This window comes from Bos taurus, chromosome 21 (genome assembly GCF_002263795.3).
Source record: "Bos taurus isolate L1 Dominette 01449 registration number 42190680 breed Hereford chromosome 21, ARS-UCD2.0, whole genome shotgun sequence".
Classification (NCBI taxonomy): Eukaryota; Metazoa; Chordata; class Mammalia; order Artiodactyla; family Bovidae; genus Bos; species Bos taurus.
In genome coordinates this window covers 44,592,445-44,611,315 of record NC_037348.1, presented here as the reverse complement: position 1 = coordinate 44,611,315, position 18,871 = coordinate 44,592,445, and the positions used below count along the sequence as shown (strand labels likewise).

The following is an 18,871-nucleotide window of genomic DNA, read 5'->3' as shown; positions in this document are numbered from 1 at the left end:
CTCCTCAGATGCTTTCTTCATGTTGCACAACTGGGCAGCTTAGGCGTGAAGAGCTGTTTTCCCCAGCCTGGCTATGAAGACGGGGCAGATGCTTGGGCTGAAAATAGTAGTTGCTTCAGGTTTTAATTGCAGCACGAGAAGGGACTCACGTACACACACCGTGATGTGCAAATGTGGGCTCAGAGGCAGTTCCAGGAATCAGGGCTGAATTTGCAAGTGACTGTGAGGTGAAACACATCAGATGGAACTCTGATGTGGGCCTGTCACTTCCTTCCTGCAAGTGGTGGGTGAAAGGAGCTGCCTGAGTCTCAGTGATTAAGCATCTCTGCACTTGCAGCCTGGGAGCAGCTTTAGGAGGAAGAGGAAAAAGTGTGTATTGTTTTTTGTTTTCAGCACAACATTTAGTGTTCTCCATTTAACTTCAAATGCTAATCTTTAGAGTGTTTAAATGTCAGTTCAGTTCAGTTCAGTCGCTGGTCTGACTCTTTGCCACCCCATGGACTGCAGCATGCCAGGCTTCCCTGTCCATCACCAGCTCCTGGAGCTCGCTTAAACTCATGTCCCTCAAGTCAGTGATGCCATCCATCTATCTTATCCTCTGTCATCCCCTTCTCCTCCTGCCTTCAAGCTTTCCCAGCATCAGGGTCTTTTCCAACGAGCCAGTTCTTCACATCCGGTGGCCAAAGTATTGGAGCTTCAGCTTCAGCATCAGTCCTTCCAATGAATATTCAGGACTGATTTCCTTTAGGGTTGACTGGTTTGATCTCCTTGCAGTCCCAGAGACTCTTAAGAGTCTTCTCCAACATCACGGTTCAAGAGCATCAATTCTTTGGTGTTCAGCTTTCTTTATGGTCCAACTCTCACATCCGTACATGACTACTGGAAAAACCATAGCTTTGACTAGATGGACCTTTGTTGGCAAAGTAATGTCTCTGCCTTTTAATATGCTGTCTAGTTTGGTCATAGCTTTTCTTCCAAGGAGCAAGCATCTTTTAATTTCTGAAGTCACCATCTGCAGTGATTTTGGAGCCCAAGAAAATAAAGTCTCTCACTGTTTTCATTGTTTCCCCAGAAGTAGATGATTTTCTGGAACTCTCTTGCTTTCTCTATGACCCAACAGATGTTGGCAATTTGATCTCTGGTTCCTCTGCCTTTTCTAAGTCCAGCTTGAACATCTGGAAGTTCTCGGTTCATGTACTGTTGAAGCCTCGCTTGGCATTATAGGAAAAGAAAAAGCTGAAAGCAATCTCTTAATTGGACTGGTTATGTTGGCATAGAAAGGTATGGGGTCTTCTCTCTGCCCATGGTGCCCCTGGACCCTTGCTTCTAGTTTTCCTCTCATTTTCAGCTGCTGTTTCCCAGGGCCCTGTCCTCTGCTCAGCCTGGGTACTCACCAGTAGCTCTTAAAACCAAGGACAACATATCTTCAGCTACCCAAGCTATGTATAGAGTGTTCTAGACAGCGTCTATAGTCTCTCCTTTCTCTTCCTTCCTTCTTATTTTCTTTCCTTGAGAAAATATACTCTTAGAAAGGTCACTGTGCAATGCTCTTAGATTGTTGTTGATCTACTTTCCTTTGTTCCTATCATGTCTCTCAGCCAGGAGGTTTAGTGAACCAGTAGAAGGTACTCAGGCCTTGGAGAGAGATGGTCTTAGCTTTGAATCCCAGTCCTACTATTTGCAGCTGTAGGGCCTTGGATAATGTTCCTTGGATAATTCTCTGGTCTCTACAAACTGAGAATAATACCTATTAATACTTTGTAGGGCTTCTGTGAGCATTCAGTAGAACAGTCTGTTCGAAGCCCCAGGAAGCTGTTAGCACCCAGTGAATGGTGATCGCGTTCACTGAGTGATCATGCAGCGTTTTTGAGACTCCTGACAAAAAGCAGACGCTGTGGAGGTGCAGAGGAAGGACTCGCCCAAGCACAGCACACACTAGCAGCACATGGTGCCCCACCAATTTGACCTTGGATCACTAGCGAAGTGTCTTCGCAGCAAGGTACATGGAGGAGGGAGCTGGGATGTGGTGACATTTGTTTCTTAGGCCAGTTGAAATCTGCTCCCAGACAGAACTGGGATTGGTAGAGTCCAAGGTTGGAGTGGAAGTTGCTGAAACAATTTCTGTGCTTATGCCAAGTATTATAAATAAAATAAGCTTAACAAACTATTCCAAAGACCTGACAAGGTAATGGTCCACTCTGTTTGCAGGGAGGATCAGCCATTTTACATCTTCCCCCAAAGGTACAGAAAGAAGAGGATGGCATCTCATGGAAAAGAGAGACTGAGCAGGAGCCTGGAGCCCCAGACTTAAGCCCTAGCAGGTGACCTGGGGTAGGCCTTTTTCATTCTCTGCACTTTAGTTCCCTCCTCTGATCAGTAAGGATACTGATGAGAATGCTAGTTCTGCAGGTCACATCGCTCTCACAATATTATAATAAAAATCAACTGAAATTGTGCAATTTAAGGCCTTCTGCAAAGTGCAAGTGTGAGGCATGGTTGTCTCACTTTGCAGGAAGGTCTTATCTATTCTAATAGCCTTTGTTGGATTAGCAGGTTCCTGGTGTCGATTTGTACAGCACATGAATCAAATCATAAATCCAAGGCTTGGAGGTGGGCACAGGACTGAGGTTTTTCAAGGGGCAGAAGATGAAAGGCTGTGAGGACCAGCTGCTACATCAGGGATGGGCTCAGGTTTCCTTTGGGCCTTGAGAACTGAAATCCTCCCCGCTTTGGTCCTCTTTTCCCTGAAACTTTGTCCTCTTCTCCCTCTGAATCCCATGTGAGCACAGGCTCTCTTCCTTTTTGCTACCTTTCCAGCCCTTCTTTTTCTCCTGAACGAGGTGCTGTGGCAGACAGTTGGTGCTCACTGTATGTCCTACGTGTTGTCTTGTTGGGTTGAGGCCAAGGCAGTCTGAGCAGAAGTGACACAGCAGCAGCAGGTGAAGACGCTCAGTCGTGTCCGACTCTTTGCGAGCCCATGGATTGTAGCCCGCCAGGCTCCTCTGTCTATGGGACTTTACAGGCAAGAACACTGGAGTGGGTTGCCATTGCCTTCTCCAGGGGATCTTCCTGACCTAGGGATTGAACCCAGGACTTCTGCACTGCAGGCAGATTCTTTACTGTCTGAGCCACCAGGGAACTGACACAGGTGGCTTCCAAATTGAGGTAATAAAGAGCCAGTGTCTGATGGAAGGAATGTAAATTGGTGTACCTACTCAGGAAAACAGTTTGGAAATTCTTCAAAAAGTGAAAAATAGAACTCCCATGTGATCTAGAAATCCTACGTCTGGGTATGTAGCTGAAGGAAACAAATCAGTATCTCAAAGAGATATCTGCCCTCCCTTATTCATTGCAGCATTACTCATAACAACCAAGACATGGAAATAACCCAAGTGTTTGTCAATAGATGAATAGATAAAGACACCATTTTTGTCTATATCTATAATTACACAAAAGCTAATTGTGTGAGGTGATAGGTGTATTAATTAACCTGATTGTGGCAATCGTTTCACAAGGTATATACACACACACACACACACACATACATACATATACATATTAAAAATTATCACATCATACACCTTAAATAAATAGAATTCTATATGTCAATTTTAACTCAAAAAAACTGGAGGGGAAAAAAGAGCTAGTATTTTACTTCCATTTCTCCCCTCATCTGCTCTGTGTCAAGGAAGGCACAACTACAGCTTCAAGATGGGGGTTTGACCTTCATTGGGCTTCATGTGACTAAGAAATCACACCTTTATTCTATTGACCACTGGGATGTGGGTGTTTAGTCTGGATGGCTGCATGGATGGCCCCCTATCCTCATCAGCACAGTGGATGTGCTCGCTGCTTTGCTCCTTCACCACTTACCTGCCCCTCGATTCTGTGTAGTCCTGTGTCCATTCACTGCTCAGGGGAACACAATTCTCAAGATTTAGCAATGACCTCATCCGTAATTACTAATCACCTACGTACTGCTGGGTTGCCTCGTGTGCTTGGAACTGTTCTTTCTCACTTAAACCTTTGCGTTATTGTTTTATTTTTATCTGTTTATTTTTGGCCGCGCTGTGTCTTCGCTGTGCTTGGGCTTTCTCTAGCTGCCGTGAGCGGGGGATGCTGTGAAGCTGCCGTGCCCGGGCTTCTCACTGTGGTGGCTCCTCTTGTCGTGGAGCACGGGCTGTAGGGTGCATGGACGTGAGTAGTTGTGGTGCAGGGGCTTAGTTGCTCTGTGACTTGTGGGATCTTCCTGGACGAGGGATTGAACTTGTGTCCTCTGCATTGGCAGGCAGACTTTCAACCACTGGACTACCAGGAAGTCCATTTTGCGTCATTATTTTAAATGAAAAAAGTAACACATTCTTATTTTGGGAAATCTCCCCTTACCTTCCAGTTTCCTATTTTCTATTCTGGTTGCTTTGTCTCTTATTCTCCTAAAGGCAAATGCTCCCCGCTCCTTCTGAATCTGCCTCTGGCCCACTTCTCCTTGCCTTACCCCTCCTACCCTCTCCCACCCCGACATCTCCCTTATGCCCTTGATATTCTCATACGCACTCTAGCTATTTGTGTGAGACTGCATTCCTCAATGTCAGCTCCAGGCCAATGTTTCCAGCCTGTCTTGACGCCTGCCTGGGGCTTCAGCCAACTTTAGCAGATGAAACTGTCCAGAACTGGACTTATTATCAACCTTACTCCTCTTCCTTCTGTGCCACCTCTTTCTGCCCAATTTCACCCATGCTTGACCCCTGGACTTTGCTTTTGACCCTTGTCTCTTCTCTTTTCCACCATTCCCTTATGGAATCAACTGTTGGGTGCTGGTCCCCCCTTTATTCCCACTACACTACTCTCACACTACTGGTGTGTATGTAATTGCCTTGAGTTGGGGGCTAGAAAGACACACAGTGGACTGTTGACCATGGTCGGTTCTGGGAAGGAAATCCATGGCAGGGAGGGTGAATCATGGGGGTTTCATACTTTAAAATGTTTTATTATTTACTTTTAACATATTTTCTATAACAATGGTTTCATGTATTAGCTACATAATACCAAAAAAAAAAAGCCTTTAAAAATTAGAAATGGGCTCCCTGTTAGGTAGTGAAGCTTTCATAACTGGAAGTGTTTGAACCAAAGTTGAGTGATTTGACATTAGGGATACTGTAAGGGATTCTTATATTGAATGGTAAACTAGAAGCTCCCTTCTGGATCAGTTAGGATTAGATTCAGCTGTGAATCATGGCAACCCCCAAAAACCGCAGACTTGAGACAACATGGAAGGTTATTTCTCTCCGAAGTAAAAGTAACCAGTACAGGGTGTGAGAGTGTGTCATGATACTCAGAGATTTTTTTCAGTCTTGTTCCTACACTTTACTTAGCACTTGGCTTCCACCTCATGGTCTAATAAAGCTGCTCAAGCTTTCAGTGCAGTCCAGTGTCCAGTGTTAGTTGCTCAGTCATGTCCGATTTGGACTGTAGCCTGCCAAGCTCCTCCATCCATGGAATTTTCCAGGCAAGAATACTGGGGTGGGTTGCCATTTCCTTCTCCAGGGGATCTTCCCAACTCAGGGATTGAACCCAGGTCTCCTGCATTGCAGAGAGACTCTACCATCTGAGCCACCAGGGCCATCACATTTGTATTCCAGTTAGTAGGAACAGACAAATTAGAGCATGCCTGTTCCCTTTAAGGATACTTCCTAGAGGTTTTTTGTTCTGTTTATACACCATTGGCCAGAACGTGGTCACACAGGAACACTGAGCTTTGGGGAGCCTAAAATAATAGGCTTTATACCCTGTGGCCTGTGCCTGGCTGAAAACTGGGAATTCTATTATTAAATAAAAAGAGGAGAATGAATATTGGAGGACAATAGCATTCCCCACTGATTGTTAATTCAAAGTTTTAAAAATTAATAATAGCTGCTATTGACTGAGTTATTACCATTACTAAATACTGGGCTAAGGCCTTGCTGTGTATTATCCTTTAATAATGCCCACATGCTGAGGACTTAGGGTCAGTGCTATTGCTATTACATTGAACCTTCATGAGGTTAACCTTTACTTTCTATGCCACCAGTTCTCTATTCCAAGCCCATGAGGCTCTGTCTGATTGTGCAGCCAGTTCCCAGGCCTGAGCTCCAGCTGCAAAAGGTGATGTAGAAGCCAGTATCCAGCATATCTGTACTCTGTGATGGGAAGCTGTCCTCATACTCACCCAAAACTCATGAGGTGGGAATTCTCCAGACGTGGAAAGAGATTTCAGTGTTGACACAACACTTTACTATTCTATTTCCTTATTGAGCAAGTTAATTTATTTATTTAAATTTTATTTTTGAGTAAGTTGAATTTTAATTGGATTATTTTCCAAAGTTTTGAAGCATTCGGTCCTTTTTTTCTCTTTAGAAGTTCCTGTTCAAAGCAGTGGCATAGTAATACCTGGCCTCTTATAACAGGATTGTGGTAGATAGAATAATGGCTTCTCAAAGATGTCCACATCCTAATCTTTGGAATCAGAGAATTACTTTACATGGCCAAAGGGATTTGGTAGGTGTGATTAAATTAAGTGTCTTGAGAGGGGAGAGTGTCCGGGTTTATCCAGATGGGCCTGATGTATCACAAGCGTTCTTAGAAGGGAAGGAGGGAGCAGGTAAGTGGGAATCAGAGATGCGATGTGCAATGTGATGTGATGACCATGTGATGACCGACGTAGAGCTTGGAGTGTTGCTGTTGCTGGGTGGCGGCCACGAGCCAAGGGATGTGGACAGCCTCGAGAGCTGGAAAGACCAGGAAACATGTTCTTCCCCCCAAAAGCAATGCAAGCCTTGCTGACCCCTTGTGTTTCACCCAGCAAAATCCATTTGGACTTCTCACCTACAGAACTACAAGATAATAAATTTGTGTTGTTTTTAAGCCATTAAATTTATAGTAATTTGTTTTCATAACAGTAAAAACTTAATACAGGGTACAGATTACAATGCCCGTAAGGTCCAGAATGTACCGCAAATGAATAAAGTCAGCTATGTATAAAAATGTAAAAACTTTTAAATGAAATATGTGGTTCTTTCAGCCCAATCTTTCATTTTTTCCGGTTTTGATAGAGACAAGAGTGCAAAAATATATAATTTTACTATTAATTTTATCTGTAAGAAAAACAGGAGCAGAAGCATGATGATAAATGGCAGTTCAAACATAACTTTACAGCAGGTGGACAGGGAAGGGCGGTGGAGACAGGTAGGTAATTAGACAGTGAATGAGCTCCTGAATGTGAATCTACTGAAGACAATTGTTACCTTGTAGAATTTGTATCTGATGTTTCTAGCATTTCTGATTTAACTTGGATACAATTTTTGGGGTTGTCTTAACAAACAAATGATTTAGACAAACTCTTCTTCAGGCAGTGGCTTGTTGTCCTTAACAATCTCATTTCTCACCTGTTCTTGTCACTATCTTAGACATTTTTTCCCAATCCATGTTTTTCTTTCCTCTGGTTTTGCAGTCTTTTGGGCACGGAGGGGCAGATGTTCTGTACTTACATCCACCCTTGTTCTACTTCCACCCGACACTCACGATAGCATGAGGAAGAGGATGAAATTTCATCTGCTTTCTCTCTTTTAAAAAGCACTTTACAAAAAAAAATAAGTAAAAACCACTTTACAAAGCATAAGCTGGAAGTCTTTGGAAAGTCAGATTTTTAAAAATGATGCACTGCCTACGACATTGCCCACACTGCATACATATTTTCTATACCAAGACAATATTCAAGGAACTCTCTAAGCACTTGATCTACTGGTTGACAAATATTTACCGAGCATCTTGAAGAAAGAGGCTACGCGGGGTAGTAGGAAGACTACACGTGAAGGAAGACAGTAGCTCCTTGAGAACACACCCCTCCTGCTGTGGGGACAGTGTGTCCTGGGCAGTGACTGCCTGATCTAATACTTCCTGGGGAGTTGAGACATGATGTGAATCTCCAGCCAGAAAGATATTTGCCTAGACAGCTGAGCAAATCTGGTATTTACATCCTCTTTGCATTCGTTTGGTTTGTATTTACCCTGTAGGGCTGGTAAACGCAATGTACAAGACTCTGAGGGGTTGAGGTAAACTCAGCTGTGGCCAAATCCCCGCCTGCACCTGTGCCCTGGCATCACCTCCACAGGTGAGCCCAAGCCCTCCGAGGTTCCAGGGACTGACCAGATGAGCATAATACTTTCCTGGTGCTTTAGGTTCCCAAACTGGTGAAACTGTGACGGGTGGAACAGTGCTGGGCAGTGTCTGTATTTTCAGGTTCAGTCTGTTCTGCTCAGTTCCCATGGTGCCTGGAACCATGCTACACACGCAATGGGCCTGAGGTTAGATGAAAATAATAATTGTTACTACAGAGAAAATGTAAGCCAACTTTTTCACTCTTTGTGTCAGGTACCATGCCAAGTTCTTTATGTTGATTCTCTCTTTTTTTCCCACAACTGCTTACAGTAGTTATCTTTTTTATTCCCCATTTTACAAATAAGAAAAATGAGGCTCAAGTCACACTTCTGCTTGGTAGCAGAGCCAACATTTGAACCCATGAATCCATTTATCTTGTATATACCATCTGGGTGAAAACTCTATTTAATTAAAGGTTATGCATTAGATTTCAAGGAATTCTAATATGGTTTTTGAAAACGAATGTGCCTTAATTTGTTCAATCAACATGCCCCTAAAAAATTAAATAGAAGAGTATTAAAACATCCTAAGGACATGGGACATATCTTTGTAACATCTACAATATTTAGCCCTGTGCCTTGCATAGGTAAGACCTAAAATGATCATTTGTTAAATGAATAGGTGAATGAATGAAACAATTGTAGAATTTAATTTACTGAAGTAAGTGTACTTAGTGGGGCTTCTTGGGTGGCTCAGCAGTAAAGAATCCATCTGTGACGCAGAAGACTCAGGAGATGCCACAGGTTTGATCCCTGGGTGGGGAAGCTCCCCTGGAGAAGGGCATGGCAACCCACTCCAGTATTCTTGCCTGGAGCATCCCATGGACAGAGATGCCTGGCGGGCTACAGTCCATGGGGGTAGCACAGAGTTGGTCAGGACTAAAGTGACTGAGCATGAAGCACAAAGTGTACTCAGTAAGACCACTTTGAAGGGACCTGCAGGGTTACAGAACAGAATATCTAGCTTGATCAGGTGTATTAAAGTTTCTAAAGCCCACTGTGTTGTGGTTGTTTAGTTGCTAAGTTGTGCCCGACTCTTTTGGAACTCCATGGACTGTAGCCCTGTCCATGGGATAGCCCTGTCCATGGCTCCTCTGTCCATGGGATTCTCCAGGCAAGAACACTGGAGTGGGTTGTTTTTCCTTCTACTGGGTATCTTCCTGACCCAGGGATTGAACTCATGTCTCCTGCACTGGTGGTAGATGGATTCTTTACCACTGAGACACCAGGGAAGCCCAAAGCTTGTTAATGCACAGAAATAAGACTGGAGGGATGTTTCAAAAAATGAACTTTCATTTTCTTCTTGTACTTTTCTTTATTGTTAAGATTTTAGAAGTCGAGCCTTCATCGGTCTTAGTCTGGGTCCCACTTGAAGCAGATCCTCATGGAGAATACTTGGTGTGTTGATCTGGGGCATGGTCCCCAAATGAGGGATAATGGAGCAAGGAGGTGGGGCGGGGGAGGGGAACTCATGTCTGATATCTCAGGCTGTGAAGGTGAGCAGTGGGAGTGCCTTGCCATGGGGACTTGCTTGAAGGCCAGGTAACAGGAGCAGTAGTCTCCTAGTCCTTATTGTCAAGAAGTTCTCCTTTGCAAACTCTGCTTTCGAGGGCCCTGTGAACCTCTGCAACATCAGAAAAGGCCCTGCATTTGAAGGCTGAAAGGCATGGCCCACCCTTGAGGTGGCCTCTGTGAGCACCAGGTGAGTCTGAGCTTCTAGACTGCCTATCAAATCTGAGCTCAGATCAGAGGTGGGGACATGAAACAGGAGACATCTACTATGGTATAGGTTTTCCAACACTAATAAAACCACGAGGAAAAAACAAGACATTTTCACAAAGCAAAAAATTGTTCTCTGATTTGACTTTGTGAATTTGGACTTCATTAGGTGAGGTTATTTTCACTGAGATCCTGATGTGCTTGGTATTGCAGTCCAGATTCTTGGGAAGAAGGCTCAAAGGCAGAGATACGGTGCAGGCAGTGGACGGGGGACCACTCTGGAATCCACACCTGTAGGGGAGGCAGGGCTGAGCAGAGGGAGAAGCCGAGCTGAGATGCAGCTGCAGCAAAGCTTGAGCCAACTCCATGGGAGCTCTGAAACTGGGATGGCCCTGCAGAGCTGTGCTGAGTTGGTGCTGGGGGCTGGGGCTTCATACGTGAGCATATTCCTGTCACTGGAGGCCGGATGCCGAGGGAGGGAACACACACTTGAGTGAGGGAGCTGAAGGCAACTGCAAGAGAGGGCTTGGAGCTGAGGCCAGCCAACTGGGTTAGTAGGGATCTGGGTGGAACAGCACAGTGGATGCTGCATGTGGCTGTTGTCATACTTGCCTTTGAACATCTGGACCCATAGAGAAAATTGAAAAATTCAAACCCAGGGAAAAAAAGCAAGACTAAATTCAACAACAGCGCTCTCTCCTCACTGTGGTGGGCCAAATGAAAAGACACAAGGAATGGGACAAGGCTATTTCCTCATATATCTGGTGGCTCACATGTCAAATCTGATTGAGAAGTCTTTTATTTGCATGGCTAGTTTTTCAAATCCAGATTTCTGGCTTTTCTTGAAAATTTGGAGGACCTGGCACATTGGGCCCACACTCTTCACGGCAAGTTTCAGCTGGAGCAGAGTAACAGAGGCCCCCTTTAAACTCTGTGCACCCCCTGCCTGCTTCTGTCATATGTCGCTGCCAGAGCTCTGTCATCATTTGAGTTTGTGAACCCCGATCTCTGAGGTTCTGCCCGGCTCTGCTGAGCTGTGATTCTGTGTGAATCATTGTGCCTACTGCTGAAATGGGTATTCAAATTCCTAATAATGTCATGGCATTCAGAAAGCTTTGACTTCCTAGTCAAAAATGCATCTCTTCCTGAAAATTCTCTTTGAGCAAGTCAGGCCATTTCTTTGTAGTCTAGCTTCCTGGCTTTGTTAGTGAGGATGTTGATGACCCTGATCTTGATCATGGCATAAAGCAAAACACTTTCAATGGCTGTAGTAGGGGCTGGGTGGGATTTTCTAGCCACTAGAATATTTTCTAAGTTTTAGTGATTCTCAGTATCTGGCCGAAATCTTGGAATTGCCTGGGCTATTTATAAAAATACTAATTGTCAGGTTCTTACAGGCCCCTCTGATTTCAGTAGATCTGGGCCCAGTAGTTAGGGCCCAAGAATCTTTATTTTTAATTTAATTTTAATTTTTCAAGTGGTCTTGGCCTGCAACCAGATTTAGGAAGTATACTGGTTCCTCCTAATTTCTCCTTGTATTTAGTGCCTGGCTCATTCATTGTAAAGTTTTGAGCTCCCAATGCACAGGGATTCCTTCTTAGTCTTTTTATCTACCCCCATCCTTAGTGTTAATACCTAGTTCAGTGCCCTGCAAACCCTATGCACTCAATGAATGTCTAGAGAATGAAAGATTGAATGAATAAATGAACATTTCTGAATAGCCTTCTTCTTTCAAAGTCATATGTTGAAGATCATTTGATTTAGAGAATTTATTTTATAAATATGTTGTCAAGCCAGAGAGGTAAGAGTCCTAGCTTTATCTTGGGAGGTTTTTGCCTTGGGGATGTTAAGAAATAAATGATTCCTTCTAAAGAGAACTTATGCTTTTCATCAAAAGATAGATGATTCACCCATCTAACGCACTGTATGTGAGTTATTTGTGCAATATTTCAAAAACAGTAAATTGACTCAATAGAAAAGGAAACTTTCTAAATTATGCTGAAGTTTTGCCTTGAAATATAAACCTTGAAAGAATAAGACCAAGAGCTTCTTTCCTACTAGGAGGGAGATGCAGTGATACAAATTTAATTTATTGTGCAGTGGTTTATTTATCAGATGCTCTGCCTCCAAAGAGTTCAAAAAGCCTATGTCTGCAAAGGGAAGGTATGGCAATTCCTGCAGTTAATTTGGATTTTGAAAGAGGACAATCCAGAAAATGTTGGCTCAAAGAAAATATTGGAGTTGTTTGGCTATTTACACAGATGCCAATTGCCATCCCTCCAATTTCTGGAGTTAGGATCCTTCCTCAGAAAGGCTGTGAATGTTGATGAGGTGAATTTGATTGACCCGAACTTGGCTGGCTATGGCTTCTGTCTAGAATGCTGGGAATTAGAAACAAGGTTGTCTCAAGTGCTCAGGAGTCTCTTTTAGGTTAATGTTAAATGAGTTTCTTGGCACTACTAATGATTTCTTTGCTGAACTCAATTGGAATAAGTTTATAAAATCTGTTCATTACATCACTGGCACCTGTACTTTAGTTTTCTTCTTATAAAAATTTAAGATTATAATGTAATAAACTATTCAAATTAATGTTGTATAAACAAAGAAGGTAGTGGTGCTAAAAGTAAACCAACCACTGATGGATTTGCAGTAGCACCATGCGCTAGCTTGTAATGTTTTCCGTTAGCTATCTCCTGTATCCTTTACGGCCCCTCCCCTCTTCTGTCTGCCTAATGTAACCACTACTTTGTTCTCTCTATCTGTGAGTCTGCTTCTTTTTGTTATTTTCACTAGTTTTTGTATTTTTTAGATTCCACATATAAGTGATATTATGCAGTATTTGTCTTTCTCTGATTTATTTCACTTAGAATAATGCCCTCCAAGTCTACTAATGTTCCCGTAAATGATAAAATTTCATGCTTTTTTCTGGCTGAGTAGTATTCCACCATGTATGTATCTGTGTGTGTGTGTGTGTGTGTGCATGTATCTATCTATGTCACCTCTTCTTTATCCTTTCATCTGTCCATGGACACTTAGGTTGCTTCCAAATCTTGGTGACTGTATATATTGCTGCTCTGAACATTGGGGTGCATGTATCTTTTCAAATTAGTGTTTTTTGCGGTTTGTGGTGTGTGTGTTTAACATGCACCCAGGAGTGGAATTGTGGGGTCATACTGTAGTTCCTTCTTTAGTTTTTTGAGTTGCCTCCATACTATTTTCCACAGTAGTTGCACCAATTTACATTCCTAGTAACAGTGCATGAGGGTTACCTTTTTTCTGTCTTTGCCAGCTCTTCTTATTTGTATTCTTTTTGATGATAGACATTTAAGAATTGGAAACATTTTATACTTTAAGCATTATCAGAGAGTAATTTTTGGAAAATGGCAGTATAAGAAATCTGACACCATGATGCTTAAAGATTTTCTGCATCCATTAAAAGCTTATCTTTTTAAAAAAATATTTATTTTTTAATTGAAGGATAATTGCTTTACAGAATTTTGTTGTTTTCTGTCAAACATCAACATGAAGCAGCCATAGGTGTACATATTTCCCCTCCCTCTTGAACCTCCCTCCCATCTCCCTTCCCCAAAGCTTATCTTTGCCACCATTGTCTTGGTTATCACCGAGAGATACTTATTAAGGACCCACTTGTAAAATAAGCTAATCAGCTCTGATGGCTTTCCTCTAAATATGGCAGCCCATTTAGTGGGTAAAAATAAAAATTTCAAGAATAACAGTATAATTTACACTGAAGCTCACTCTCAACAGTTAACTTCCCAGGTAATATTTCAGAGAAATCAAGTAGAGATAAGCTTTACCACACATTAAAACCACTCCAATTCCTCTTTATCCAGCTAAGACATTCTCTGACCATTGAATTCAGACTAAAATTCATACCATCCTCTCTGCAAATTAGCAAGTCACATGAAAACATATTGATGATATTTTGACTGGTGTTAAACAGAAGAATGCCAAAGGAATTTGAGAAGTAAAATATGGGATGAGATCATCTCTTGGATTTTTCAGGAGATGTCTATAAGACTCTATCATTTTACTTTGTATCTTAGAAAGTTGATAAATGGGATAAAATTAAGATATGATAGCAAAATTACACTAATGATAACAAAAAGACATTTTTCATTTGGATATTTGGACCTTTTATAGTTCAAAGCAAGAGTTATTAATCTGTCCATTTCCAATTTTGAAAGAATAAATATTGTATACCTGTTAACCAAAGATAAGACACTAATTCAGTTGACTATTCATCTTTCATTTAGTTACATAGTCACATTTATTGGACATAAAAATGTGCTAAGCACCTTGGGAAATTAGGAAAGGACGATGGAGGTCTTATCCTGGAATATAAATGAATAGAGTTGTCTCTGGGCTTGTGTTGTAGACTTTGGCCCATCTTAGTCTCTTGGATTGTAAGTTACTTGGGAAGCTTTTCTTCTATATCCACCAGCACTTACCCTGTGCTCTTTGGAATGCCTTTTACCCCAGGAAGTCGAGCTATCCATTCTTTTTTCATTGTAGGGTAGCAGCAGATATGTTTCTCCCCATTTTGCTGATAGCAAAAGTGAAGTTAATTAAAATGTAAAGGTCACTGCAGATAAATTCATCTGACTCTGAAATTTTAAGATTTTGCTGCAGGAAGGAAAAGGTTTATAAAATGTCAGGTGCAAGGTGTGTTCCGTATTAGGTTCTCTCCTGTCATGAACAATGCTTCCTGAGAGAGTGTTGCAAATGTTCTGAATGGTGTTTCACTGCAGTTAGGGAAGAGAAATGTTAAAGAAATTGGTGAGCCCACACATCTCTCCTGTGACAAAAGAGAGCCCCCAGACTTATTGAACTGTGTTTTAAAAAGTTGTGCATGGACTATCTTGAACGTGAAAGTCACTCAGTTGTGTCCAACTCTGCAACCCCATGGACATCCATGGAATTTTCTATGCCAGAATACTGGAGTGGGTAGCCTTTCCCTTCTTCAGGGGATCTTCCAAACCCAGGGATCGAACCCAGGTTTCTCACATTACAAGGATTCTTTACCAGCTGAGCCACCAGGGAAGCCAAAGAATACTGGAGTGGGTAGCTTATCCCTTCTCCAGTGGAACTTCTGGGCCCAGGAATAGAACCTTTCCCTTCTCTAGGGGATCTTCCCAACCCAGGGATCGAACCCAGATCTCCCGCATTGCAGGTGGATTCTTTACCACCTGATACACAGGGAAGCCTGGACTATCTTGAAGGCTGTAGTAAAAGAAAAAAATCAGTTTCTTCAGACAATAGACACATTTGGTGGAGTTCTTGAAAGGGATGTGGTAATTTTATAACTGAGAAAACAAATGTAAACATTTAAGGAATGATAAACTCTCCCAGTGGCATTCTCTTCCCCTTCTCAACATGGCGCACAATTGCCTGCAGGCTTTTTAAGTCAAAGAAGCCACCTGCATCTCTTATTCAGTGCATCTTTACGATTTTCAGTGCATGCGCGCGTGTGTGTTCAGTCGTGTCTGACTCTTTGTGACCCCATGGAATGCAGCCTGCCAGGCTCCTCTGTCCACGGGATTTCCCAGGCAAGAATACTGAATTGGGTTGCCATTTCCTCCTCCAAGGGATCTTCCTGACCCAGGGATTGAATCTGTGTCTCCTGCATCTCCTGCATTGGCAGGCAATTTTTTAAATCACTGAGCCACCTGGAAAGCCCAAGATTTTCAATACTTCTGCTAACTTATGTCTATGTGATTCAGATCTTTATTGGAAAATTGTGCAATATCAGGATCGATATCCAGGGACTCTGGAATGCTCGTATACACTCAGACCCCCCGCCAGTGCGTGAATGTGCAATTTGAAGGGAACACACATCCCTCTGTCAATTAGGTTTTTAGGTTCATGAAAACAATGAAATCAGTCAGGTATTTAGCAAGGGGGAATATGAGACAATAAAATCTCTCATAATGAATTTAGCGCAATTCACCTGGAAAGCAAAAGGGTAGAGGCCAAGAGAAAGAGAGGATGGTTGTACAGCTCAGATGGCTCCAAGAAATGATAAATGGACTTATTGACTACTTTTCAGAACAGCTACTCAGAACAGTTCTTTCCAAATGAACCATAACCAAGTTCTTCAAAAATAATTGGCAGGAGTATTTGGATGTAAAAAAAAAAAGCCTCTCACATATATATTTACATTTATTTTTCAGGACATCTTTTTTGTCTCTTATTTCTGTCTTGTTCTCTGAGAAAGCCTACATTTATCTCCAACTGGAAGAGAGGATAAGGGAGAACTTGGGAGATTTTTTTTTTTTATCCTTACATTTGAAACTGCTCTGCCTTTGACACACTTATAGGATAGAAGAAAAGTCCTTTGTATAGACTCAGACTAGACACTGCCTCACCTGTCTCTCACAGGCTCCCTCTTATCCTCAGCCAATTGCTTCCCACCGCCCTACTGTACTTGCGCTGGTAGTAGGTCCTAAAGTATTGCTATGGCCTGACCCCTATAGTAGAGTTTGTTTGTTGAGTGGCTGTAAAAGGGCAGAGGGGTAATGCTGGAAGGGCCCCAGGGAAAGCTGAGATTCCTATTAGAGGTCCGTGAGGAGCCCTCACTCTTGCTTTCTGATGTTGCCAGTTTCTCTTTGCAGCAAAAAAGCAGCTTTGAGTTCAGAGGGTCTTGAAGTATATTTACTTCTAGGAGTTCTATTAGTATAGGTTACCAGACTGGAGGCTCAAAGTCACCATTTTAGCACTGTGAATGGATATAGTTAGTATGTGACCACCTTGCTGTTAGGCACATCCAGACAGAAGTTGGGGAGGTGCTATCAGGGGGCACGGCAATGGTGGTAACAGTATAGATTGGGCTGGTATGCATTCTCTCTAGCCCAAAAGGTTGAGCAGAGGCTGATAATATGTCCTGTCCTTTACAGAAGGGATTGGGCTGGTACGCATTCTCTCTAGCCCAAAAGGTTGAGCAGAGGCTGATAATATGTCCTGTCCTTTACAGAAGGGAATACTTACTAAGACTAGAGGTGGACCAGAGAATTACAAACAATAGTCAGGGAATTGCAGAGCTACAGATAGGTCATGTTCTCTATTCTATGTATGAAGGCAGCACATCAGGTTTTGATGTAGCTGCTTGGTGCTTTGTGTAAGTACATCTCCATCTTGACAAGTGCTATTTGGGGGCTGGTGGAACTTGATTAAATTTAAGCAGTAGGTATCAGAGGTCTTGCCCCTGTAGTGTGATTGAACCAACTTACACGTGCTTGGCCACAGTCAACTTTGTGTGTGTCTTTACAACTCTGTGTTAAGTCATAAGTTGGTAGCGTGAAACAGGCCACAGAAGGAGTATTGGCACCATGGAAATTGGCAAAGTCTATGAATCAGAGCCAGTTGCCCAACGTGTCTAGGACCACCACTGTCTTGAGCCCTTTCACTTGGAATGAACGGACTAGTTGGGACTGAGGAATTCACTTTCACCTGAGTAGAATTGCCTTTTGTCTACAATCAGCACCACTAACCTCTGCTTCTAATGCTTCTCCTATTCTGTGGGCCTCTGGTTAAAGCTCTCTCTCCTCTTGATTTCTCTATTACTTTCTTTCTGCAACAGTCTCTGGACACTTGCACCCTTTATCCTATTTGGGTTTGTTGTTGCTGTTTTACTGTATTCCCTGTTTTTCCACCCAGAATGTGAGATTGGGCAGAGAGGGCAGCTCTAAGTGCTGTTCAGGGGCACCAGCAATGGTAGTAACAATGACAGAAAGAAATGGTTCAGTACGGGGCTTATACAGAGAGGAAAGTGACCTGAAAGGCATATTAAAATAATTTAAAGCCTGGGAGTAACACCCATTCAATATACATGACCTGAGGGGAGGATTTTGTGTGTCTCATTCTGGAGATGTTCCATCATTCTGAGGCTCAGTTAATGATTTTTGTTTTTAGGTCATCACTGTTGGTTTTCTATCAAAACTGCTTAAGGAGTAGCTGTCTCTATGGATAGGAGAGAAGACTGTGCAAGAAGTAAAGGGGAGCAAGAAGCTGTCACTATGCACTTCTGCACATGCCAGGAGGGCCTTCAGAAGAGCTCTGGAACAGAAAGAAAGAGGGAGAAGTAGAAATTTGAACAGCTCCTGCTGCAGGTCTATTAGCGGGAACTTTCCCCTTGGCTTCTTATATGCCCCTCCCCTCTCTGCAGGCCACATCAGGGACCTTTTCTCCCTGGTACCCAGAGTCCTAAGGGCTTCTAACTCCCTATCTTCTGTTTCCAGAACTTACGATCTTTTTTGCCCGGAGGCCTTCTACTGAAGAGATCCCAGATAAGGGTGACCCATCAGAGAGGATCATCCATCTAGTTTACAGAAGCAATTTCAGAGTGGGCCCTGGGTCCTTGGACCCCGATGGAGGAAATCCAGGCAAGTATGAGATGGGTAGCATCCCTTTAGAGTTAGACTAAGAGAGTGTGCCAGTGTCTGGCTTTTCTGGGGTATGTGGGCCACTGGGGAGGTAAGTTTTCTTGAAGGCAGGTGTGAGAGTAGGTGTAGCTGGGCACGGGAGTAGAGATGCTTGGGAGAGGGGAGGAGAATACAGACTCAGTAGCCACCTTGAGATGCTGGTCTTCGCTCACTAGAGCCGACTTTCCTGCTTTTGTTCGGCTTCCTGGTCATACTGGCTGGATTAACCAAGGATCCACTAATTCTATCGACATATCAAAGATTCTTTGAAGACAGGAAGGTGAGTGAGGGCAAGAGTTAGAAGAAAAAGTTGAGGACAAAAGGAGCAGGTTTATTTTAAATACATTTTTCTTTTGTCTACCTGGAACATATATCATCCTACACATGTGGTATTGGGATTTTTCAAGCACAGTTTTGTCTCCTGTACAATGTAAATGCCTTTCTATATCACCATTTCAAATGTGTCGGTAAATTACATCGCTTACCAATGCTCTTCTGCAAGTGGAGTTTTGCTTTGAA

At 42.8% G+C, this 18,871-nt stretch overlaps 1 long non-coding RNA gene across 1 annotated transcript in view; it reads left to right on the top strand.

Annotated features, from left to right (window-relative positions):
• Nucleotides 1-18,308, top strand: part of LOC132343412 (uncharacterized) — a 56,334-nt gene extending 38,026 nt beyond the window's left edge. Inside the window, exons 2-3 of the long non-coding RNA XR_009492249.1 lie at nucleotides 17,844-18,040; nucleotides 18,170-18,308. This is a non-coding gene — a long non-coding RNA (uncharacterized lncRNA). The remainder of the gene's footprint in view (nucleotides 1-17,843; nucleotides 18,041-18,169) is intronic.
• The last annotated feature ends 563 nt before the right edge of the window (nucleotides 18,309-18,871 follow it).